The sequence below is a fragment of the Globicephala melas genome, chromosome 19 (assembly GCF_963455315.2).
Source record: "Globicephala melas chromosome 19, mGloMel1.2, whole genome shotgun sequence".
NCBI lineage: Eukaryota > Metazoa > Chordata > Mammalia > Artiodactyla > Delphinidae > Globicephala > Globicephala melas.
Genome location: NC_083332.1, coordinates 58,879,142 through 58,903,776, shown reverse-complemented (window position 1 = coordinate 58,903,776; position 24,635 = coordinate 58,879,142). Strand labels below are relative to the sequence as shown.

At 48.0% G+C, this 24,635-nt stretch overlaps 1 protein-coding gene and 1 long non-coding RNA gene across 4 annotated transcripts in view; one reads left to right on the top strand and one right to left on the bottom strand.

Annotated features, from left to right (window-relative positions):
- Positions 1 to 1,825: 1,825 nt before the first annotated feature.
- On the bottom strand, positions 1,826 to 8,172 carry LOC115856731 (uncharacterized). The gene is made up of 3 exons (XR_009560120.1): positions 7,673 to 8,172; positions 2,511 to 2,595; positions 1,826 to 2,110 (listed from the first exon to the last, which is right to left on the bottom strand). It is a non-coding gene; the product is annotated as an uncharacterized lncRNA (long non-coding RNA).
- Positions 8,173 to 8,238: 66 nt separating this feature from the next.
- ZDHHC7 (zinc finger DHHC-type palmitoyltransferase 7) overlaps positions 8,239 to 24,635 on the top strand; it is a 30,640-nt gene continuing 14,243 nt past the window's right edge. Inside the window, exons 1-3 of one of the 3 annotated variants that reach the window (XM_060289018.1) lie at positions 8,239 to 8,458; positions 19,679 to 19,795; positions 24,454 to 24,539. The gene's annotated coding sequence lies outside the window, so the exon portion shown is untranslated. Of the gene's footprint in view, positions 8,459 to 19,678; positions 19,796 to 23,578; positions 23,596 to 24,453; positions 24,540 to 24,635 lie in introns of those variants that run through there. The other 2 variants (XM_030863162.2, XM_060289019.2) reach the window with 2 other exon arrangements.

Sequence of the window (24,635 nt, the reverse complement as noted above, 5' to 3'; positions counted from 1 at the left end):
GGGCAGAGCTGGGTGGGCGCAGGCCGCTATGCAAACAAATGAGTGGGTGATTTGGTGATTTTGGAGGGGGGAGCCCCGGCAGGGAGCCAGAAAGTATGGCCTGATAATGGTTGCTTGCCCGCCGTGGTATCCGCACCTTTAAAACAAGGATGCCCTTTGCCATTTCCTCCTCGCCTATTTCAGAGTTAGGGTGACGTCTTGACATTAACGAGCATACTTGTAAAACAAGTCAAGCGAGGATGTATAGAATAGAAGGGCAATTTGAGGCCGATTGATTTTTTGAAAGGGGGCTTCTTAAAAGCTGATGGATTCCACCTTCTGCTCTGAAACGTCTAGGCCAATCAGCATCTTTTCACCAGATACAATAAACACAATTTTCAGGCTGTCGGGTTTCGGTTTCTTCCACGTGTCTTCAATTCAAACAAACCAAAACCACAAAGGTAAAAAATAAAAGTATGTCCTAGGGGAGCTTTTTCCGTTCTAGAGCAAATACAGAAATGTAAACTGACACCCCCTCCCAGTAATTTTGCGGTTATGGCAAACTTGGTTCCAGCACCTAGCGAAACAGCGTGGGCTCCGACGCCTCAAATTCTCTAAAGGCATTTCCAGAACTACAGTGCTCCTTCTGGGGGTTGGCTGTATGACATAATAAAGCTCTACCTTTAAATGAATGCCCTGGTATCTGAACTAGGGCAGACTGTCCATTTCAGAAAACTGGGGGTTCTCCGAAGTCCTAGCAGTTCTTTAGTCTTTAGTTCCTAGAAGTCTTTAGTTCCTAGAAGGAACTAAAGATCTGCCATGTAGGAGAAAAGATGACATATGGATTGATGATCAAATGTCTTTCCTGTGCACCAAGCATGGAGCTGCTGATCGCAGGGAAGTTGGCCTATTGAACTTAAAAGACTTTCTGGGAGGGAGGTCTTTCCTGGCAGTCCAGTGATTAAGACTCCCTTCCCCACTGCAGGGGGCATGGGTTCGATTCCTGGTTGGGGAACTAAGATTCTGCATGCCCGTGTGGTGTGGTCAAAAAGTTAAGAAAACACTTGTTGGGGGAAGTTAAAGGGACCAACGTGGAGGACAAAGCTGGAAGCTGTGGTTCCACAAGAGTTATGGGGCCTTCAGCACCACAGGTCCATTCCAGGTTTGCTTGACCAGCTCAGTGTAGCCATCATGTGCAAGAAACCAGATCTCTGGGTGTTTTACGCTTGGTATGAAATCAGGAAGGGAAGGAGTGTAAGGTGGCGTTCATTCCCTATGTGGGCACTACAGATTGGTGGGCATGCCATTGGTCCCTGTGAGTTTCTGCCCTGCGTCCAGCAGGATACAAGCCCATCATGAAGACTTTATGGGATGGAGGAGGGTCATATCTGTGGCTAGAGGAAGTCCTCCCTTGGTTCAGCGAGTGAACCCAGGACCAGGCATGGGCTCTTGCAGCCTTGTTCTGACTCTGGATATACCAACTAGTCAAGAAAATTGGAAAATGTGAGTTTATTCAGGGTCGGATTCCATTTGGAGGAAATGTCATTTCTCCTCAAGAGATTCATATGGACCTTATCTCTCCATACCACATAAAAGATATTCTGTACTTGCCAGAAAGTTGGAGAGAGGCAGATGATATGGCCATTTTATTTAAAAAAAAAAGGGGGGGTAGTGAGTTCTACAAACCACAGACCAGTGAACTTGACATTGGGCCTGGGAAGCATTCAGGCCAGATAACTCATGAAAAACATCTGTGACCCCTCAGAAGAGGAAGCACTAACGTCAAAGACCAAGTCATGCTGGCTTAAGCATGAAATTTCAAGCTATGAAATCTATAGACTCGCAATTCAAGGAAATATGATAGAAGTAGTGTACTTGCACCTGGAAGGTATATTTACCAAAATTCTTTCAGTAATAAGTGACAGAAATCCCGGCAAACTGGTTTTTCAAAAACTGAAAAGTTCTGGGGTTGGCCCAGCAGGATCCAGGGGCCAAGTGATGTCATCAGAACTTGGTCTCTCTCCCCTTCTTGACTGCTTCCCTCTGAGCTGGGCTTCATTCTCAGATCAGGTTCTTTTTATAGAGTGGTCTTCAGCAGCAACAGGCTTATGTTCTCTCAACTCAGCAGCCCCTGTGGAAAAAAAGAATTTTCTCCTTCGGTATTTCCAGCAAACGTCTCAGGATTTGGTCTGAAAGGACCAGCAGCGCTCATGTGCTCATGCCCTTAAACCAACCGCTGAGGCCAGGTGTTGGAGATTGGCCCCACCTAACTACTGGGTGGAGAGGGAGGGAAGGGTGGGTGCCCATGGGAAACTGAGGTGCTCTTGCCAGTAGAAGAGGGGTGGATTTGGGTCAGGCAACGGAAAGCAACAGGGGCTTCCCTGGTGGCGCAGTGGTTAAGAATCCGCCTGCCAACGCAGGGGACAGGGGTTCGAGCCCTGGTCCGGGAAGATCCCACGTGCGGCGGAGCAACTAAGCCCGTGTGCCACAACTACTGAGCCTGTGTGCCACAATTACTGAAGCCCACGTACCTAGAGCCCGTGCTCCGCAACAAGAGAAGCCACCGCAATGAGAAGCCTGCACACCGCAACGAAGAGTCGTCCCCACTCGCCGCAACTAGAGAAAGCCCGTGCACAGCAACGAAGACCCAGCGCAGCCAAAAATAAATAAATAAATAAATTTATAAAAAAAAAAAAAAAGGGAAAGCAACAGATACCCGGAACCAAGCATTTGCTAAGATATCTTGTGATATTGTATAATGAGCATGAAGAAAAGGTGGGAGAAATAGTATATTCATTTGATGGGTGAATCAATATTCAAAATACTTTGATTAGGGGATGAATCCAAAAAAGAACTATACAGGATAAAGCAGGCAATGTGGCTTCTCCACTCTTTTTATCAGTTTAATTAGTCTCTGAGCTGCACGACAGGTAGGAACTTTGGTTTTGCTCACCCTCGTGTCTGCAGCACTTAACATGGTTCCGAGAGTAGGCGATTAAATATTTGTTGAATGAACCAACATAGGTTTAAGATAAGGATCTGGGGGGTGGAGGCGGAGGAAAAGAAGAGGACTGAGTTGTTGGAGCCAGAGCACAAGTGGGCAGGGACTTGCTTCCAGGCAACTTGGTGGATCAGGTCCTGGTAGGAGGAGCTGGGGATCACATCCCAGGTGAGCCCTCAGGACTTGGTATAGAGCTGCTATGTATAGCGCATGGCCTCTGGCTCCTTAGAGAGTGAGAATGTGATGGTATAAAGAGCAGGATCTTCAGAGCTGGACAGAATGAGGTCTGCAGGCTAGCTGTGCTCTGCTTCTTTGGGGCGATCACTTAACTGAGCCTGTTTTCTCAGCTGCACAAAGAGATCGTACCAGTTTCACAGACATGAGGATGAAGAGAGTCTATGAGGCAGCGAGGCTCCTCTCCTAGCTGTGTGACCTTCAGCACACTCCTTAAACTCATTGGGCCTGTTTCTTCGTCTGAAAAAGGGGCCAACCATGGCATGTTCATTCATTCATTCAATGCATATTTATTGAGTCGCTGCATTTTGACAGCGAACGAGACCAACAAAATCCCTGCCTTTCACGAGGCTTGCATTGCAGTGAGGGATAAACGATGGCATAACTAAGTGACAGAGGATGTTAGCTGACTTGTGACCAGGAGCAAAGCAGGGAGGGGGAAGTGAACTGTTGCAGGAATGGGAGAGAGGGAGAATTTTTCAATAGGCTGCCGGGGAGGAAGATGTGCTGCGAGTCAAGTCCTGGAGGGCCTGACAGAGCCAGCTTGGGACATCCAGGGGACACAGAGCCCCAAGCACAGGCCTGCTGCCGCAGCAGGCTTTACCCACAGCTGGAGGTGAGGTGGCCCAGTGAAAAGGAATTCAGGAACATATCATACCACTTTGGGTTTCTGGACTTCCTGGGCCTTGTTCAACACCATGGGTTGTGGAGTTTCAACCTTCTGGCTTCCTGATGCGTTCAACATCACGATCTCAGTGGAAAAAGTAAGAAACCACCCAAACTCCCTTCTGAAGAAATTTCTGATTTTCCATTGTACAACCAACCGTTGAAAGTCTCTCTCTCTTTCTCCCACTGTTTACTTAAAGTACAGCATACAAATCATAAATGTACGTGGCTGAATTTTTGCCAAGTGAACACTCATACAACCAGCACCCAGGTCAAGAAATAGAATATAACTGGCACCCTAGCATCCCCACCTCAGTGGTCATCACTGCCCTGCCCTGTCTTCCTCCACCAAAGATCAGTTTTGCCCAACTTTGAGCTTTTTATTAATAAAAGTATACAGTATGTACTCTTTCATGTCTTGCTTCTCTTATTCAACATCCTGTGTGAGATTTATTTGTATTGTTGTATGTAGTGTGTACTTTCATTCTGTACCGTATTTCACTGTATACGTATACCACGATTCATTCATTCTACCCCCAAACTACAAACAACCTAAACATCTGTGAACAACACTGTACTGTGTATTGTGGGAACATTCTAGCACAAGTCTTTTGGTCCACCTTCAGCAGGTACTCCTAACAGCTGCCCTGGGCGGTTTAATCATCACATCCCTACCCCCAGCAGTGAGGTGTATGGAAGTCCCAGTTTTTCTACGTTTGCCAGCACTTGTTTTTTTACGTTAGCCGTTCTAGTGGGTGTGTAAATACGATTTCATTGTGGTTTAAGTTTGCATTTCCCTGATGACTAATGAAAATGAGCATTTTTTCATGTTTTCGATATTCTTTTGTGAAGTACCTGTGTTTTGCCAATTGTTCTATTGGGTTGTCTCATTTAATTTTTATGTATTTAAAAATGGATACATGGTTTACAAGCTTAACAAGTTACAGACCTATTCCTTGTATATTTTTCCAGGGATATTCTGTGTACGTAAACATCCCCCAAATCTTCTTTTTCACACAAATACAGTTTTACACAATGGACTTAATATACCTCAAAGGCCACTGCACACCGCAGCATTCCCTTTGTATGTATAACATACTTTATTTAATATGCTGATGGCATACAGGGCGATGCAGTTTTTTGCTTCTACAAACATCCTACTGTAAACACTGAAGTGCAAACATCTTTGTGTACATGGGTGAGTCTGCCTGTAGGATAAATTCCTGAGCGGGACTGCTGGGTCACAGGGTGCGTACACTTAGATTTCTGTGATTCACGTTTGCTATCTTGCTCTGCAAAGAGCTGAATAAATTGACAATGGCATCAATTTGGGCTGCCTTGGCAACAGAGGATCACCAAACTTTCATCTTTGCCAACCCACTAGGTGAAAAATGCGGTCTCTTGGTACTCTAAATTTGCATTCATTCCTTTTACTTTGAATGAGGCTGAGGATCTTTCCACGTGGTTGAACAGAGGCTCCACTTTAAAAGAACTATTTCCTGGGATGAGTGGTTAGCTGGAAACTAGCTCCTGATGGGTAAACGGAACTAATCCTGAAGATGGGATGTTTCCCATCCTTGCAAGGGCGTCCAATGTCAGGTTTTTGGTTCTATGGGCCTTATGAAATCAAGGTGAGGCAAAACACTGTGTTGAACCACAGTCTCAGAACAGGAAGAAACCTTAGAAATCAAGTCTGAGATCATATTTTAGAGATTAAAAAAAAAAAAAAAGCTGAGGTTTGGAGAGGGGAAATGACTTGCAGAAGACCACATATCAAGTCTGTTGAGAAAGAGATGAAAGTCCTTGAAAGAGTTGAATTGTTTTTGTCAACTGCTGTCATCCCTGTTAAATATTTGAATGAATGATTTTACTGTGCTATTTCCTTTAGCAACAATGCAATTTTAAAGTCACAATAAACAAGCCTATACAAGTGTGGGGACAGAGGAGAATTATGAGTCTTTTTGTGAAAGACTTTGAAATGGGTCAAAAAAAATTATTGGGTGCCTTCAATGGACAGCTAGGTGTTGTCACGCACACCCTTGGGTTATGTGGGTCTATGGATTTTTTTCTTTGCTTTAAGCTATTTATAACTCTATAGGTTTTGGAGAATCGAAAGCAATCCTAGTGATTCTGTTACCAAGGCTGTTGCGCCAGAATCATACCCCTGACCCTCCCTCGAATGGAAACCAATTATTCTTATCTAAGTTTCAGGAGGAAGATGCAAACAGAAAAAAATAAGAACTGGTTAGAACCAACCAGGCCCAAGATGGCCGAAGATTTGACTTCCAGTAGACCTTGAGCCTCATTATACTCTGTAATATATTAGCATATGTTAAATGACACACCCACCAGGGCCAGGAAGTTGACAACTGCCATGACAACAACCAGAAAAGCCCATATAAGGACTGAAAAGGAGAGTTGCAACGGTTCAAGGTCCAAACCACACCCGTTCTCCAGTAAGTCAGGAATATTCCTCCCACTCCTTCCAATTCCCTCCTTTTAACCTCGACCTGCCAATATATTTGGTGGCTCCCCCTGAATTGGGTGGAGAAGTCGATTTGCGAACTAGATGCCCCCTTTCCATTCTTTGGCCACTAAATACAGCTGGTACTGTTCCAGTCTCAGCACTGGTTTCATCGTTGTCTGTGCGAATCTGATCGGAAAAAGACAAGAGGTCTCGGCTGGGGCTAGGACCCCGGCGCAGGTCCAGCTGACCAACCTGGTAACAATTTTTGTCCACCGACATCAGACATACAAATGAATCTCGTCTGGTAGAAGTTCAATTGACTTCCCCATTGTAGAAGAAGCCAGAAGCAGCTACTAAGCAAATTCACTGCAGCCTTCCTCACTGCACACGTGCCTGCCTTTCGGACTCATCTCTGAACCACATGTATCACCTTACCTACTTCCTCATGAATCAGTGAGTTAAATTAAATCTCTGACATGTGTTCATATTTGTATGACAGTCATGATTTAAGCTTTTCTTTTTTTTTTTAAAGATACTCTTTTGGGGGGAGGGATAAATTAGGAGGTTGGGATTAACATACACACTACTATATATAAAATAGATAACCAACAAGGACCTACTGTATAGCACAAGGAACTATACTCAATATTTTGTAATAACCTATAAGGGCAAAGAATCTGAAAAAGAATAGATACATACGTATATCTATGTATAACTGAAATCACTGTGCTGTACACCTGAAACTAACACGATATTGTAAATCAACTATACTTCAATTAAAAAAAAAGATACTCTTAATTTGCTCATAGCAAGTATATCTTAAGCATAGCAGGCACTTGTAGTCTTGATGTTCTCCAAACACAATCATCCTTTCTTTCAGCCTATGCAAAAAGAATTGACCACGGATTGGAGGCCTACCCCACTTTTCTTCCACGTGGGAATAAACAGACCAGGAGATAGGAGGCTCAATGAGGGTTGACTGAATGCATAGTCCCATTGTGAGTGCAGAGGTACAGTAACAAAATTTTAAGCTTTCAAAGTTCAAATTTTGATGATTAATGCACCCCTTACTTCCAAAAGCTTGGCTGGATAAGCGTTCCTGGGAGTAAGAACGGTAAATTGTGAAAAGGTGGCTTGCAGGCAGTGGGAGTCTGATAGATCCCGCAGCTGCAATGACTGTTTCTAATCAATCTTACAAGTTAGTGGGTACTTAAAGAGTTTAATAACAAACACTGAGCGCCTACTTCCCAGCCCTGCGGAAATTGTCCCAAATATTGTAGGAAATACCACTCCCACCCCCCCAAAAAACCCAACCACGTTTCCACCTTCAAAAACCTTAGGACTTAGCATCTGGAAGGAATCGCTGGGATGCCATGGTTTCCAGGTCGCTCAGAGGGGAACCAGAGGCTCAGCGAATCAGGAATCGCGCATCCAATGGCGCTTCCCCTACTCCCCACGTGCTTTCTGGCTCCGTCGTTCCCACTCGCGCTTCTCCATTAACCCGTGTTCCGTCCTCGCACGCCGTCCAGGTCACACCTAACGCTGGCTCAGGAGGGCCACCACGGGCTCAGTAAACCCGGGCAAGAACTCCTCCCCGAGTCAAAAAGCCTAGCCGCGCGGCTTGGACCTTGCGGTAGCACGTAGCCCTCATCCTTTCTCTTCCGGACCTCAGTTTGAATGGGTCCCTTTATTTTAGCGAGGGGACCTTGCGACTAAGAGTCGCCTTTCTCTGGGAAATGTCAGTCTTTAAGGTCCTCTGTCCCAAAAGGATCCCGGCCGCCGAGTCCCAGCAAACCACCTCAAACACCCTTCTCCGCTGCCGGGAGCGGCGCGACCGGAACTGCGCAAACGCGGCGCCGCTGACCACGCGAGGTTCACTTCCGGGGGTCGTGCCGCCAAGCTCTCCAGGGTGGGCTCCGTCTCTCGTGTCCGCTCGGAGGCCGCCTCCCTCCGACCGGCCCGGCAGGACCGAGCCGAGCCGCGGGGCCCCCTCCGGCCCGGCCATGAGTGCGGCCGCATGATGCGTCCCTGCCTCGGCCACTGCAGTCGCCGCCGCCGCCGCCGCAGGCCGGGAGGAGCCGCAGCGCCGGGCGACCCCGCCCGGGCCTCGGGTGAGTGCGGTGGGCCGGGGCGGGCTGCTCGCGCCCGGGTCTCCCGGCCACTCCGGGCCCCCGTCCGCCAGCCCCGAGCCCCCTGCGCCCTTTCCTCCACCCCACCCCGCACCTGCGACCTTCCCGAGTTCCTCGGGGCACCTCTGTGCCAGCGCTTGACTTCTCTTCCAGGTGTCTCCTTGTCACTCCTTAGTGCACCTTTCGGGGTAGGGCCCGAATTGCAGCCCCAGCTTTCTGCCTGACCTTGGGTGCGACACTCAGGGCTCCGAGCCGCGGTTTTCTCCTTTAATAACTAATAACGGGGTTGTCGTTGGAGTTAGAAGAGTGGCAGTAAATCCTGTGTAAGCTGTAAGGAGTAGTTTATAGGCATGCGTTACAGTGGGCTTCCTCTCACGTCACCCATGGCTTCTCGAATGAATGCTCCAGTTCTTCCTCCCTTGTAAGTTTTAATTTTCCTTTTTTATTCTTTGCCCACCTTCTTCCTTATCTTCCCTTCCCCTGCCAATGATCTTTGGGGGATTGCCTGCCAGGGCACCTGGGACAATCAGGTCAGCCTTCAGGGCAATGTTTGCATCTTTTCTTGCTGTCGCCAAGGCTCATCTCTCCTGAGGCGTCATTGCTGCTGAAACTAAGTCTCTTTTCGCTGTCGGATGGACACACTTTATTGGCTTATGGGTAACCAGTTTTTTTTTGGCGGGGGGGCGGTTAAGAACTGTTGACGTAGCTGCTTTGTAGCTTCTTTTACTGACCAGGTGGTGTAAAGGGCTGTCCAAGCAATGCTACAGTGTTTAACGTTTGCAGTCTGCTTAGTGCTTGTACTTAATGCACATAGGTTTATCTGTTTTACTACTGCTGTCTCAAATGGTCTAGAAATCTGGGCCAATGTATATTTCTTCTTAGACTCTTCACCTTAAAGATGATGAATTTAATCTGTTGATACTTTCACAAATTTTATTTGCTTAAAGTCACCTTTTTAAAAGTCAGATTTAATCTTTTTGATTCTGTCTTAACAAGGTTTACTTATCTGAAGTCGCCTTTTTAGAAAGTCACCTTGGGGACTTCTCTGGTCGCTCAGTGGTTAAGAATCCGCCTGCCAATGCAGGGGACACGGGTTCGAGCCCTGGTCTGGGAAGATCCCACATGCCACGGGGCAACTAAGCCAGTGGGCCACAACTACTGAGCCTGTGCTCCAGAGCCCGCAAGCCACACCTACTGAGCCTGCGAGCCACAGCTACTGAAGCCCACACGCCTAGAGCCCATGCTCCGCAACAAGAGAAGTCACTGCAGTGAGAAGTCCGCGCCCCACAACGAAGTGTAGCCCCCGCTCGCTGCAACTAGAGAAAGCCCGCACAGTAAATTTGCTTCTTAGGAAGTCAGAATACTTTTTTTTTTTTAATATTTATTTATTTTGGCTGTGCTGGGTCTTAGTTACGGCATGCGGGATCTTCGTTGCAGCATGCAAACTTAGTTGCGGCATGCGAACTCTTAGTTGCGGCATGTGGGATCTAGTTCCCTGACCAGGGATCAAACCCAAGCCCCTTGCATTGGGGGCGCAGAGCCTTAGCCATTGGACCACCAGGGAAGCCCCAGAGTACTTGATTAAAGAGAGAGGCTCTTGGGATATTTGAAAAACGGAATGGAACAGACGTCTTAAATTGCACCTCTTGAAGATTCTGGTAAATAGAAGCGTCGAGTGACTGACATTATTTGGGTTGTGTGCTTTCAGGAGTGAGGCTGGTAGGTGGGCTTTTCAGTTGTGAGGTGGAGGAGCCTGAGACTATTTGATAGTAATTTCCTAAATAATTCATAAATCAACAACTGGAACTCTTTCTCTTTTTTTTTTTTTTTTTTTTTGCGGTACGCGGGCCTCTCACTGCTGTGGCCTCTCCCGCTGCGGAGCACAGGCTCCGGACGCGCAGGCTCAGCGGCCATGGCTCACGGGCCCAGCCGCTCCGCGGCATGTGGGATCTTCCCAGACCGGGGCATGAACCCGTGTCCCCTGCATCGGCAGTCGGACTCTCAACCACTGCGCCACCAGGGAAGCCCAACAACTGGAACTCTTTATGCACACATCTCACGTCAAAGCAAAGTGGGTAGAGATGTATACAGAAGTTTTCTTTTGTTATTTTTTATTATTATTTTTTTTTACCAATGATTCAGAGCCTGCCTCGATTACAAGGAGTGAATTGGGAATTTTCAGCCTTGCTAATCAATGCACTATGAAAGCAGAAATCCTCTTCTAGAAAGGACAGATATTAGCATGAATAGAATGACCATCTCAGCGACAGAGAGAAAGTACTGAAAGGAACTTTGTATAAGAGCAGCCTTGAGCCAGTCAAAAGTCTGGACACGCTTTTACATTCTTTCTGAAACTTACCTGCAAGGCTTGGACCCTTTGGTGACATAAATCACATAATCTTTGTTAATGTGAGGAAATGGAACGAGCAGTAAGTTCACATGTGAAGTTAATGCTTGGGATGAATTGAGAAGTAGTTTTCCTGATGATTCCAGAATTTCCCTGCTCCAATCCGTGCTGAGCAACTCTACAAGATAGTTTTCTTAAAGCAGCTTTTTGGGGGTATGTTTCTTTAAAGTAATTTTTTAATTACAGAGGTAATACATGCTTGTTTTGTTTAAAAAAAAAAAAAAAAAGAAGTTCGAACACTGGAGCAGAGCATAAAGTATAGAATCTAAACACTCACTCTTGCTCCCTTTTGTCCCCAAAGCCAGTTTCCAGGGTCAGGTTAGCAACTTGTGTGTGACCCTTCAGCTGAAGCACCTGAGAAGAGTTTGGGCCATCTGCAGAGTTGGTCAGCTACAAAGTTGAGAGGGAACAGTCCACACAAGAGCACCGTCACTTCTGATACCAGTTGCAAGTCTGGGGGTTCCCCAAGCCCCCCTCAGGTTGGATTACTAGCTAGCAGGCCTCACGGAACTCACTGAAAGCTGTTGTGCTCAGAGTTATGGCTTATTAAAGTCAGCCAGGTGAAGCGGCTCTCAGGACAGGATCTGGGGCTGCACCGAACACGGAGCTTCCATTGTCCTCTCCCCAAGGGGCTGGAACGTGGTGCGTAACTGGTGTCAACACGAGACACTGTGCGCTGGGTATTGCCAACCAGGGATGCTCACCTGAGCCTTGGTGTTTGCAGTCTTTATTGGGCTTCTGTGACATGGGCATAAATGATTGATTGATCGACCGCCCACAAGGTTGATCTCAGTTTCCAGGTCAACTGATACTGCGTGACCCAGAGCCCCACCCTAAATCATGTTGGTCTTTCTGGTGTGGCCAGTCCCCACCCTAAATCAGATGGTCAGCCGATGATAAAGCCCAGACCTTCATTTGAGCGTGGTTAAATTCTTTATTACACAGCATCCTTCCTTCATTCATGGTACCTTCCTTAAAAATATACTTTTTAAAAAGAGATGCAGACTCACAGCTATAGAACAAACCAGTGGTTACCAGTGGGGAGAGGGAAGGGGAGGGGCAAGAAGGGGGTGGGGGATTAAGAGGTACAAACCATCGTTAATAAATACGCTCCAAGGATATATTGTAAAACTCAGGGAATACAGCCAGTTTTTAAATTTTTTTATTTATTTGCTTTGTTGCACCGGGTCTCAGTTGTGGCAGGCGGGCTCCTTAGTTGCAGCATGTGGGCTCCTCAGTTGTGGCAGGCAGGCTCCTTAGTTGTGGCTCCAGGGCTCCTTAGTTGCAGCATAAATGGAATATAACCTTTAAAAATTGTGAATGCCATACACCTGAAACTTCTATATTGTAAATCAACTATACCTCACTTAAAATTATGTATATATGTGTATCTGTATTATATATATACACACACACTTTTTTTTGCTTTACCATTGACAGAGGACTCTCCCTTATAGATCATAGAGCAGAGGCTGCTGGGAGAGTTCTCTCAACTTTGACTCCATTACAGCTGAGATAGCTCTGAATGCCCATCAGTCTTTTTCTTCCCCTTGCCTCTGAGGAGGAGAAAACGCCTCCTTTCCAGTTTAACATGTGTCTGTACTTTGGTCTGCCTGTTAGGGGACGGCATTTAGTCACTTACTCTCACTTGCCTCTGATTTTTTTTCTCTTTCACTCACTTCTTTGCCTCTATCTACAGACGTATTCTTGTTTTGCTTACTAGTTCATTCTATTCTTGAAAAACCTCTAGTAGAATTTTAATAATTGTCTAATAAATCCAGACTCTTCATGGGGCCAAGATAATGCCTTATATTGGTACAGCACCTCACAGTTTTGAAAACACTTACCCTGCAGTGGTTTGTACATAGTGGGTGCGTGGTAAATAGGCAGAGAGCGAGAGTCTTCTAATTGGAGGAAACAGCGGGAGCAGAAGCACAGAGGTGTGAACAGGCCCAGCAGGGGAAGCAGGATGAACGCTGCGTGGAAGAGCCTGGAAGGGCAGGGGAGCCAGATTCAGTGGCGCCTTGAATGCCATGGTCCCAAGGTTTGGTGCCTCTGTTGGTTAGGGTTCTACAGAGGTACAGCCAGAAGTGAGGGTGCCTAAGCTTGGGTTGTGAGAAAAGTGGGAAGGGAAGGGTCAGAGCTGTAAGCAGGAAGCGTGGGCAGCATGTAGGAATGAGGGAAGAAGAGGCCTTGTGTCCAGAGGTTAAAAGGTGCTTAGTAGTGCTTCCCTGGTAGTGCAGTGGTTGAGAGTCTGCCTGCTAATGCAGGGGACACGGGTTCGAGCCCTGGTCTGGGAGGATCCCACATGCCGCAGAGCAACTGGGCCCGTGAGCCACAACTACTGAGCCTGCGCATCTGGAGCCTGTGCTCCGCAACAGGAGAGGCCACGACAGTGAGAGGCCCGCGCACCGCGATGAAGAGTGGCCCCCGCTTGCCGCAACTGGAGAAAGCGCTCGCACTGAAACGAAGACCCAACACAGCCAAAAATAAAAATAAATAAATTAAAAGAAGGCTCAACATTAAAAAAAAAAAAAGGTGCTTAGTAAATACTGGCTGTGTGAGGAGTGTTATCAGTAAATGGAAGGAGAGGCCAGCTCTGTGTTAAGCTGGTGGTTTGGGTCATTCTGGGACAGGGCGCAGTGCGTTTGCAGACCTAGTAATAAGCAGGGGCAGGCAGGATAGAGAAGCTTCCAGTTTCTCTTGAGACAGGCTCTTACAGTATTTCTGGTCGGGACGTTTTGAATTCTTAGCGGTCCGTATTTCCCAGATTCAGTGTCCACGTTACAGAACATGTTTTCTGAAACCAAGCGCTCAGGGAGATGGCGTGTTTTCATGGAAGAGCGTGGGCTTTGGAGTCGGAACAGCCCCGACTCCACACTTTGCTGGCCGTGAGCTTGGGCAGGGTACTGCAGCTCGAAGGCGCAATTTCCTCATCCCTTAGCGAGCACCTCGTTTTTAGGGTAGTGGCAGGGTTCACCGTCGTGATGTATACAGAGGTCCTGACCCATGGCAGATGTTCAGTAACTGGCCTGTCCTTTCACATTCCAGTATCTTACATTGTCGTTAACTTGCATCTGAGAGCTAGGTTCACTGTGAGCGGGTCAGATGGGCCTCGTGTTGCAGGTTTGGGCAAGTCTGATGTTACAAAAGTTCATTTCCTATTAAACAAAGAAACCCCATTTAGGAAGATAAGGAAAGAGGCGGGGATTCACCAGCTTGGTTCAGGCTCAGCTTTTCCCTGGGACGGGACTCTTGAAGGGTTTGGTGACTCTGGGGGTCTTTTTGTCTCTGGCTTTGGAATTCTTGAGGGTTTAGTTACCATGTTGGGATTAAAAATAGCTCCTCCATTTGACTTTCAGGCTGTGGCTCTGGTATGGGGATAAAGGTGGAAGCTTTGGCATTTGTGTACACGTGCCTTTGAGGCTGCCTCGTGCAGCCTGTGTGCTCCCAGTGACACACCCAGAAAAAGCCCTGCCAGCGTGGGTCTCTCTCCTTCCTCCCCTTCTCCCTCTCCCCCCTTAACCCGTCCACGTTTCTCCCCCTTCAGCTCCCCGGACCGTCTGACCCCATCCCATCCCACCCCACCCCAGGCCTCCCACTTTGACCCTCTTTCTTACTCCTTTCCGGTTCCTGTGGGGTTTGTTTTTGCTTTTCCTTCTCTCACTGAACAAGGGTTTGCGGAGTTCGGGGTGTGCTGGGGATATTACGAGAACATTCTGTTGCGGTGATGACAGAGGAACGAGACAGCCCGGGTGGGAGGGGAGGTAAGAGGTGCGGTCCACAGGCTCCGGGCCGGGTAGGGCTGTGTAGCCACAGGGTGGCCTTTGGGTTTTATTGTAACCACAGAGGCAGCAATTGGCTGGTTTTAATAGGTAAGGGAGTGGCAGGACCCGACTTACATCTGTAAAAACTGGGCCTGGGTGCTGATCGGGGAGTGCGTTATGGGCGCACAGAGGCAGTGAGTGTGGAAACGGAGCGCTGGTTTGTGCTGCCCGGGTGGGGCAGCCTTCATCTGGGTCGGTGTTGGAGGTCCAGCCCGCAGGACCTGCTGACGGGTTAGGTGTGGGGAGGTTGGGAAAAGAGTGGAATGAAGGGTGTGTCCTGGTTTTTGACCTTGGCACCATTTATAGAGACAGAAGGTAGGCTCAGGAGGTTTTGGTGGGTGGAGGGGTTTCTGCTTTGACCCTGCCGTGGAGTTGCTGAGTGACGGATTGGAGACACCCAGGCATCCTTTCTAACTACATGGGACTGAGATCCTGGGAGGTTATTCAGAGAGCACGTAGCTAAAGAGGACAACCCAGGACCCAGCCCAGGCACCGCCACAGTTCGACGTCTGTGGAGGAGAAGGACCTGGCAGGAGGCTGAAGAGTGGCTGCCGGGATGGGGAAAAGCCCAGTGTCGTCCCCTCCCCACCCCCGTGAGGTTGGCTTTCCTCTCCCAGAGCCTTGGCTCCTTGTGTGTTTCTCAGTTTGCCCTGTTTTGTTTCAGTTTCAAAGACCTTTCTGGAAAGGTTACATAAGTTTACTGTTCACAGTGTGGACAGTGTGCCAGCACATTATTGAGACCTGGCTTTTGTTCACTTAATATTCCATTGGTTTTTTTCCCTCAAAGGTTAATATTCTGTTCTTCAGATTCAGTAATTTGAGAAGAAGATACTGGTTCGTATGGCATACATTACTGGTCTGGTTTGAAAGCACAAACTAAATCTTTCATGACTGCAGATTGATGGAAAGAACATACAAGAACATAATTGCAGTGGCACTGAATGCACTGGAGCCAAGGCACTGGGGTAGGCTGTCTGAATGCTCCATTCTTTTTTTTTTTTTTTTTTTTTGCGGTACGCAGGCCTGTCACTGTTGTGGCCTCTCCCGTTGCGGAGCACAGGCTCCAGACGTGCAGGCTCAGCGGCCATGGCTCACGGGCCCAGCCGCTCCGCGGCATGTGGGATCTTCCCAGACCAGGGCACAAACCCGTGTCCCCTGCATCGGCAGGCGGACTCTCAACCACTGCGCCACCAGGGAAGCCCAAGAAACTTTTTTTTTTTTTTAATTAAAAAAAAAATTTTTTTTTCTCCTCTGAGTTCTTAAAATTCCACCTTGCAGGCTTATTTTTTGGTCATACTTATGTATCTTACATCATACTAAGTTGAGAGAATATCAAGAAATTGAAAGAATGAAATTTAGACTAAATGATGGAAAATGTACCATTGAAGAGGATAAATCACACACACACACACACACACACGCACACACACACACACACACACACACACCCCTCTGCCGACCTGACTCCCTTGCACATCCTGCAGGCCTCAGGACCTCCAGTCCCTCGCAGTTTCCTGTCACCTGGCTTCGCAGGCTGCTCCCCTTCGTCCTGCCCTCCATGGCGAACCCCCAGCCCCCTGCAGGGCTTTGGGTCCAGGCTGCGCTTGTGCATGAAAGGCCTGGCTGTTGTGGCGTTTATTGGGAACCGCGGTTCCAGCGCTGTCTGGCCCACGGTGCTGAGTTTCAGCTCTCTCTTGCCACCTCCCCTACCCGCCTTCCTTTTTCCAGTCTCAGTCGCCGTCCTCAGCTTTTCTCCACTTCCAGCGCCCACAGCCCACCTCCTGCTGCTCAGAACGGCGTGTGGGGTGGGATCTGCTTTAGCTCCGCGTTGTCCATCTTCTCTGTACCCTCTCCCCCACCCTCCCCCGCCTAGGGAAGAAGGGTCCCTCGGCTCTGTCAGCCCCTGCGTCTGCAGACTGGGACCCTTATTCTTTAAAAACAGAAAAAATGAGCCTGTGTTGCTTTTGTAGTTGCAGGAAAAGCTCAAATAACCATAAAATGAGAAAGAAAAAAGCAACCATGCCAGGACCTCTTGGTTTATAGTTTCTTAATCTGATTGTTTAGTTGGCTTAACTAGGCATATCGTCCTCAGTCTGTCTCCGTTACATCTCTTTGGGGCTGTCCTAGGCTTTTTAAAAGTGTGGCCTGTTCAAACCGAGAAGCAGCGTGGTGGGACTTGTGTGGAGGTCCCAGACTAACTGGGGGTCCGGGGTGGCTCATCTGTAAAATAGGGAGACCAAGTCCTTCTTTAGGTTCATCATAGCTTTTCTTTTTTTTTTAATTTACTTATTTTCTTTTATTTATTTTTATTTTTGGCTACGTTGGGTCTTCATTGCTTTCATTGCGCACAGGCTTAGTCGCTCCGCAGCATGTGGGATCTTCCTGGAGCAGGGCTCGAACCCATGTTCCCTGCATTGGCAGGCGGATTCTTAACCACTGCACCACCAGGGAAGCCCCTATGATTTCTTTCCTTCTACTAACTTTGGGTTTTGTTTGTTCTTTCTTCTCTAGTTGCTTTAGGTGTAAGTTTAAGTTGTTTGAGATTTTTCTTGTTTCCTGAGGTAAAACTGTATTGCTATCACCTTCCCTCTTAGAACTGCTTTTGCTGTGTCCCACAGGTTCTGGATCATCTTGTTTTTGTTGTCATTTATCTCTAGGTATTTTTTGAATTCCTCTCTGATATCGTCAGTGATCCATTGGTTGTTTAGTAACATATTGTTTAGGCTTCGTGTATTTGTGTTTTTTTTTCCCCTGAATTGACCTTCCTTCCTCCCTCCCTCCCTCCCTTCCTTCCTTCCTCCCTCTCTCCCTCCCTTTCTTTCTTTCTTTCTCTTTTTTTTTCTCTCTTTCTCTCTCTCTTTCTTCCTTCCTTCTTTCCTCCCTTTCTTTCTTTCCTTCCTTTCTTTTTATTGGGACTTCCCTGGTGGCGCAGCGGTTAAGAATCTGCCTGCCAATGCAGGGGACATAGGTTCAAGCCCTGGTCCGGGAAGATCCCACATGCCATGGAGCAGATAAGCCCGTGCACCACAACTACTGAGCCTGCACTCTAGAGCCCATGAGCCACAACTACTGGGCCCACGTGCCACAACTACTGAAGCCCACGCACCTAGAGCCCGTGCTCCACAACAAAGAGAAGCCACTGCAGTGAGAAGCCCGTGCACTGCAATGAAGAGTAGCCCCCGCTCGCCGCAACTAGAGAAAGTCCAAGTGCAGCAACGAAGACCCGACACAGCCAAAAATAAACAAATAAATATTTATTTATTTATTTTTAAATATTTGATTATTTATTAGATTGCATCAGGTCCTTAGCTGTGGCATGCGGACTCTTAGTTGCAGCATGCATGTGGGATCTAGTTCCTGGACTAGGGATCGAACCTGGGTCTCCTGCTTTGGGAGCGCAGAGTCTTAACCACTGTGCCACCAGGGAGGTCCCCCGAATTGATTTCTAATCTCATAGCACTGTGGTCGGAAAGATGCTTGATATGATTTCAGTTTTCTTAAATTTACTGAGGCTTGATTTGTGGCCCAAGGTATGATCTGTCCTGGAGAATGTTTCATGTGCACTTGAGAAGAAAGTGTATTTTGCTTCTTTTGTATGGAATGTTCTATAAATATCAATTAAGTCCATCTGGTTTCATGGTCATTTAAGGCCTGTGTTTCCTTATTGATTTTCTATCTGAATTATCTGTCCATTGATGTAAGTGGGGTGTTAAATTTCCCCACTATTATTGTGTTACTGTCGATTTCTCCTTTTATGGCTGTTAGCATTTGCCTTATATATCGAGATGCTGCTATGTTGGGTGCATATATATTTACAATTGTTATATCTTCTTGGATTGATCCCTTGTTCATTATGTAGTGTCCTTCTTTGTCTCTTGTAAGTCTTTATTTTAAAGTCTGTTTTTGTCTGCTAAGAGTATTGCTACTCCAGCTTTCTTTTGATTTCCATTTGCATGGAATACGTTTTTCCATCGCCTCACTTGCAGTCTGCACATGTCTCTGAGTCTGAAGTGGGTCTTTTGTAGACAGCATATATACGGGTCTTGTTTTTGTATCCATTACGAATCCCATTAAATTTTAGGTAATTATATGTATGTTCTTATTGCCATTTTGTTAATTATCTTGGCACGAAAGCACCTCGCCTACCGTCTCATTGTGACTTCTCTTTTGTCTTTGAATGTAAAATATCTTTTTTGGTAGGTTTCAGTCTTTTTTGTCGATGATCGTTCAGCAGTTCGTTGTGATGTTGCTGTTTTCGTGAGAGGAGGTGAGCTCGATCCTTCTACTCCGCCATCTTTTCCAGAATTGAGGGGCTGCTGTTAGTTTGGACGCTTGCTGTCTGTTTCCTCAGCACCTGCTGGCTTTTATTGCCTTGATATGGGGTGTGCAGGTGCTGCCGCCCTTGTGCGCTACTGGGCGGGCGGGGGCAGCACTTGGCGACTGCTCGCAGGTCTCGTAGCGGTGGCCTGTGCCTGCCTCTGGAGCGCACGATGGCGGCAGCGACTCGCGCCCGCCCCCAGAGCTCCTGTAGGCAGTGTCCTGTTGCCTGGGAGCGCTCGTAAGGAAAGAAGCTCTTATGGTGGTCCCTCCCCTCTCCTCGTGAACCCCTCAGTACCGCGCCTTGGCTCTCTGACAGGCCCTGGCTTCTTCCGAGCACACCCTCAGTTGCCACAGTCCAGCCTCTTCAGCTGTCTGCATCCCGCCCCGGGCCTCTCCCTGGGTCTGACCTCCGAAGCCTGAGCTTCAGCACTGACGGATGAGCGTCTGAGGCTGGGGAGCGCAGGGTGGCGGCGCGGACCTTCCGTGCAGGCTGCTCTCTGTGCTGCCCTCCGCAGACGGGTTCCTGTGCTCTCCTGCTAGGCTCCGACGCTCGCCGCCTGTCCAGGCTGATCTCCTCCACAGCTCCCTGCCTGGGGCGCAGGCCCCGTCTACATTCCTTTCTTTTTCTTTTTCCTTTTGTTCTACCAGGTTAGCTGGAGGTTTTCTTGCCCTTCGGGAAGTCTGAGGTCTTGTGCCTGCGCTCAGGAGCTGTTCTGTGGGAGCCGTCCACGTGCAGATGTGCTTTCCACGTTCCTGTGGGAGGAGGTGAGCGCCTCGTCCTACTCCTCCGCCATCTTGGTCCCGTCCTCTTGTTTTATTTATTATTATTATTTTTACTAATAAAGATATTTATTGGAACAGTATAAAGGGTTTTATATAAAATGAAAACAAGGTATCATATCAATTAAATACTTGGACAAAGCAATCATTTGTTACACAAATTAAAATTCGTTGCAGAAGCCACGTTAATTCTATTTATTGGGAGCCAGTGAGGGTGAAGTCAGCTTACACAACAAATAGAATTCTGTCTTGTTGAGAGGTTCATCGTAGCTCTATTATTTTTTTAAATTAATTTATTTTTGGCTGCATTGGGTCTTCGTTGCTGCACACAGGCTTTCTCTAGTGGCAGAGAGCGGGGGCTGCTCTTTGTTGTGGTGCGCGGGCTTCTCACCGTCGTGGCTTCTCGTTGCGGAGCGCGGGTTCTGGAGTGCAGGCTCAGTAGTTGTGGCGCACGGGCGTAGTTGCTCCGCGGCATGTGGGATCTTCCCGGACCGGGGCTCGAACCCGTGTCTCCTGCACTGGCAGGCAGATTCCCAACCACTGCGCCACCAGGGAAGCCCCATTGTAGCTTTAAATGAGATAATACGTAAGAAGGGAAATTGAAAAATTGTTTTTTCCTTCCAGCTACGTATGTCCTTGACTTAACCACATTTAAACAAATTTGCTTCTTTAGTTTGCTCACCACCCAGTCTGCAAGCTTCTTGGCTCTTTACCGAAACTGCTGGGAGGAGGTCGCGGCCCCTTGGTGTGCTGTCTGCTCCAGCCAGCCTTCCTGCTCCCAGCCCCTGCTCGTCCCCTGCAGGCCCCGCTCCCCTGCTGGCCCTGCGTCTGTCAGCTCTGCTCTGGGGCATGGCAGCCGCCTCCCGGCTGCCCGTCTTCCTCCTTCCATCCCAATCTTAGTTTGTCACCAGTTATCTTTCTAAAACACTTGTCTGTTGACCGAAGTTCCAGTCTCCCTTTGCAGCAGAATGACGTACGGAATTTCAGGCTGCCTAGCTCGGCCTCCGGAGTGCTTTGTGCGGGGCCCTGGCCTCCCCTTCCCTGCCTTCCTGCCCTCCCTTGCGCTGAGCCCAGGGCCCTGCAGCCCGCGGGTTCCCCTTCCAGCCTCTGTGCCTCCCGCACTGTCCTCTCCTGTGCGATCTTGCCTGTCCTGGGGGCCCACTCCTGCTGTCGTCCTAACCGACACTTTTCTGGTTCCTCTGGACGGGATAAGCGATTGTCATCTCTCTCCGTCATCGCCCTCTGCCTGCCACTGGGGATAACACCGAGCACGTTGTTTACCAGGCTGGTCCCCGCCTCTCTCTCCCATGAGCCCTTGTGGGCTGAGGGCCTGTCCGAGGTCGAGCATCCTTGGGCCTCACGTGGAGTCTGCAGCTTAGAGGCCCCGCCCCCACGTTTGAATTCAGCGCATCTCATGGCCTGTGTTTGCCTCACACGCTGCTTCTGTGCCTGAAGCAGAGATGTGCTTATTCCTGTTTCTTATAGGTCAGCAGTGGGCGTATGAACAGTAAAACAGTGATGAGTTTAAGCAGTGTTTAACGTACACGTGAATACCAGGCTCTAGGGTAGACATTTCCTTTTTTGCAACAGTGAAAATCATTGGATCTTCATTCTTTTTTGTAGCAACTGATCACCAAAGTATATTGACGTCTTTTGTTTACTTGTCTTCAGTTTGTTTATGAGAAATGCATCTTCTGTTTATAGACACGGGGAAAAAAGTGAGGGGAAGAGTTTAAGACACTTGCCCGAAGATACTGTTAAAAGTAAACTGTGACAGGGTCTGGCTCGGAAGGCAGCGTCTGTAGGGCGAGACCGGGTTCAGCAGCGCTTAGAACCTGGCTGTTACCACACCCTCTTACACCTGCACGTGTACCTGTGCTGGTTATTCTTTCTCCTGTTCATTTTTTAACTGAGGCATAGTTAACGTACAGTGAAATGCACAATTTTAAGTGTATAATTTTATCAGCTCATTGAATTTGGTTTGACAGTGCGTGTGCCTGTGTCGCCTGCTGCCCTTTCCGTCAACTCAGAAAGTTACCTTGGACTCTCCGTCATTCCCTCTTGTGCTCCAACCCCATTCTGATTTCTTTCAAAATAAATTAGCTTCGCCTGGTTCAGAGTGCCGTGCAGATGGACTCCTACTGTACACACTGTGTTTTTCACTTGGCGTGGTTTTTTGAGATGCATCCACACGGTGGCCTGTATCCGTCCGCAGTCCCCCTTGTATGAATATACTGTGGTTTGTTGATTCATCTCCTGGCGAGGGGTGTTTGGGTTGTTCTGCTTTGGTGACTTAATGACTGCGGCAGCTGTGAACAGTTCTGTACACGTTTTGTGTTCATATTCACCTTGAGGTAAATACCTAGAAGTGGAATTGCCGAGGCACAGGGAGGGTGTTGGTTTAACTCTGAGAAAGTACCAGGCCGCTTTCCGACGTGGTTGCCATTTTGGTTATTTTTAAAAATTTATAAAAGTAACGGGGTTTGGTCTCATTGTAGAGATTCTGCTGTAGACCTGAGGACTGCGATGGGCAGTCCTGGGTTTTGCAAAGCCGGTTTTCTTTTAAAACAGTGCTAACATAAGCTCATTTGAAGACACTCAAAATGAATGTGAATGCAAAGTTGAAAGCATCACTAGGCATGATCAGGCGTTACTGGTTCAGCACATTACCTGGCGTTTAAAGCTGTTGGCTACTGCATAGGTATTTGAATAGAGTTACCATGTATATATATATAAATGCCATATTTTACAAGTCACCTCCGTTAGTTTAAGCAGCTTGTGGTTCACGGCCACATTTGTTACTGAGAAGTTCAGAGGGGACTCAGAGCCACAGATAGGCTAGGGAACCTTTGGTGTGCAGGGTGGCGGTGACGGGTGCGGGGAGGCTGTCCACGTCCTTGTGGAGGGAGGACGGGTCCTGAGGAGACTTGTAGGGTCGGGTGGGCAGGGGAGCCTGACAGCAGAGCCGGGCCCGGCGGAGGGGCACTCCCGGTCAGGAAGCAGCGAGCAGCCTCCAATTACTGGGAGGAGACCAGGGGAGCTTACCCTGCCCACCCCTCGACCCCCGAGTCCCCTCACCCTCTTCCATGCCAGCCCCCTGGTGTCCTAGTCAGGGGTCTTGGTTTCAGAAAACAGACACCAACTGAGGGTTTGCTGAGAGAAAAATGTTACGTTGGAAGGATATCAGATGCAAAGAGAGTGGACAGGCTGCGAGGCACACGGGGCCGCCGGCCTGGGTGGCAGTGGAGCTGTGCAGAGGAAGGACGTCTTGTTTGGGGTGCCTTTGCCAGACCTGTTGTTTGGAAGATGGACCTCCTGGATTGGTCCTCTGATTTCATTTCATTTTCTCTCCTAAGGTCTTTGTCTTTGTCTTGTTTTTGTTTGTTTTTTGCTGATTTACTGTAGCTGATTTACAATGTTGTGTTAGTTTTAGGCGTACAGCAGACTGATTCAGTTTTATATATATGTATATCTAATCTTTTCAGATTCTTTCCCAGTATAGGTTATCATAAGGTACCGAATACAGTTCCCTGTGCTATACAGGAGGTCCTTGTTGGTTAATCTATTTTCTGTATAGTGTGTATATGTTAATCCCAAACTCCAAGTTTATCCTTCCCCCCTTCCCCTTTGTTGTTTAGTTCTCCTTTCTGGGAAATTTCCCCATTCTCTCTTCCAGTCCTGTTTGTAAGATTAAAAACTTCTAACCGTCATATTTTTGTTTTTCAGTAGCTAGGAAGTTCGCAGAACGCTCCCCTTTGTCTCACAAATGCAGCCTCTTATTCCTCGTAAGTCTTCTTCTCTGTGCATCATGCCTGCTCTAAATCCCGGTTTCTCTCTTTTCTCTCTGGGGCTCTTCCATGAGACCTGTCTGAGCTTTTCTCCAGAACATCTGTTGGCTCTTGGTTCACATTTAAGGATGAGATGTACCAGGAGCGTGTGCTTGGAGCGTCTGCGTCCATGGTCCTTTGTCCTCTGTGGCCCTGGTCTTAGGGAAACCTGGCAGCAATCTGACCTCTTTGGGAGGGGGACACGCCGCCTCTTGGTGTCTTCCAGCCTCTTTTCTTGGGCCAGATGAGTGCTTCTAGGGAGGCTACGTCTGCTTGCCCACCCAGTGGGAGACGCTGCCAGGCTGGGACGCCCCTCACTCATTCCACCCGCTCCTTCGTGCACCGTGCCCCCTCCCCCGGGGCACCCTCCCCCAGCGGGGCCTGGCGCACCTCTCCCCTCTTTCTCTCTCGTCTTTTCTGTAATTCCTCTGCTGTGGCTGGTGAACGGTGAACACTTGCTGCCTGCTGAAATGCAGGTTGACCAGATTTGGTCTGGATTTCCCTGGGGCTCTTTCTCAGGGATTTTGGCTTAGAGATTTGTATTTAAGACCAGGGCTAAAGTAACAAGAGTGTAAAATGGACAGGTTTAGAATAAATTACTTAATTTTCAGGATTGTCAAGCAGTTTACTAGTAACGAAAACCTAGAGGAGTCATGATTTCATAGCTAAAGATGGTTCTGAGCAACGGAACTTCAGGTGTGAAGCGTCACATCGGTTACATGTGCTCCCAAAGTTGATCATATGCACTGAGAAATAGTATATGCGCCTTGGTCATAAAATAAGTAACTTTTCTAATCAGATTTTATTATCTTTCAGATCCTACCACATAGGACAGTATGCACCTTAAGATCCTGAAGAAAAGACACAAAACGTTCAAGTAATGTCTAAAAATAATTTGTGAGGTAAGTGATTGCTTATTTAGGTCTCTAATCACTGTTTCCTCTCTAACGGCTGACACTAACTTGCACACCTTTGAAAAGGCAAATACGGGCAGTTCA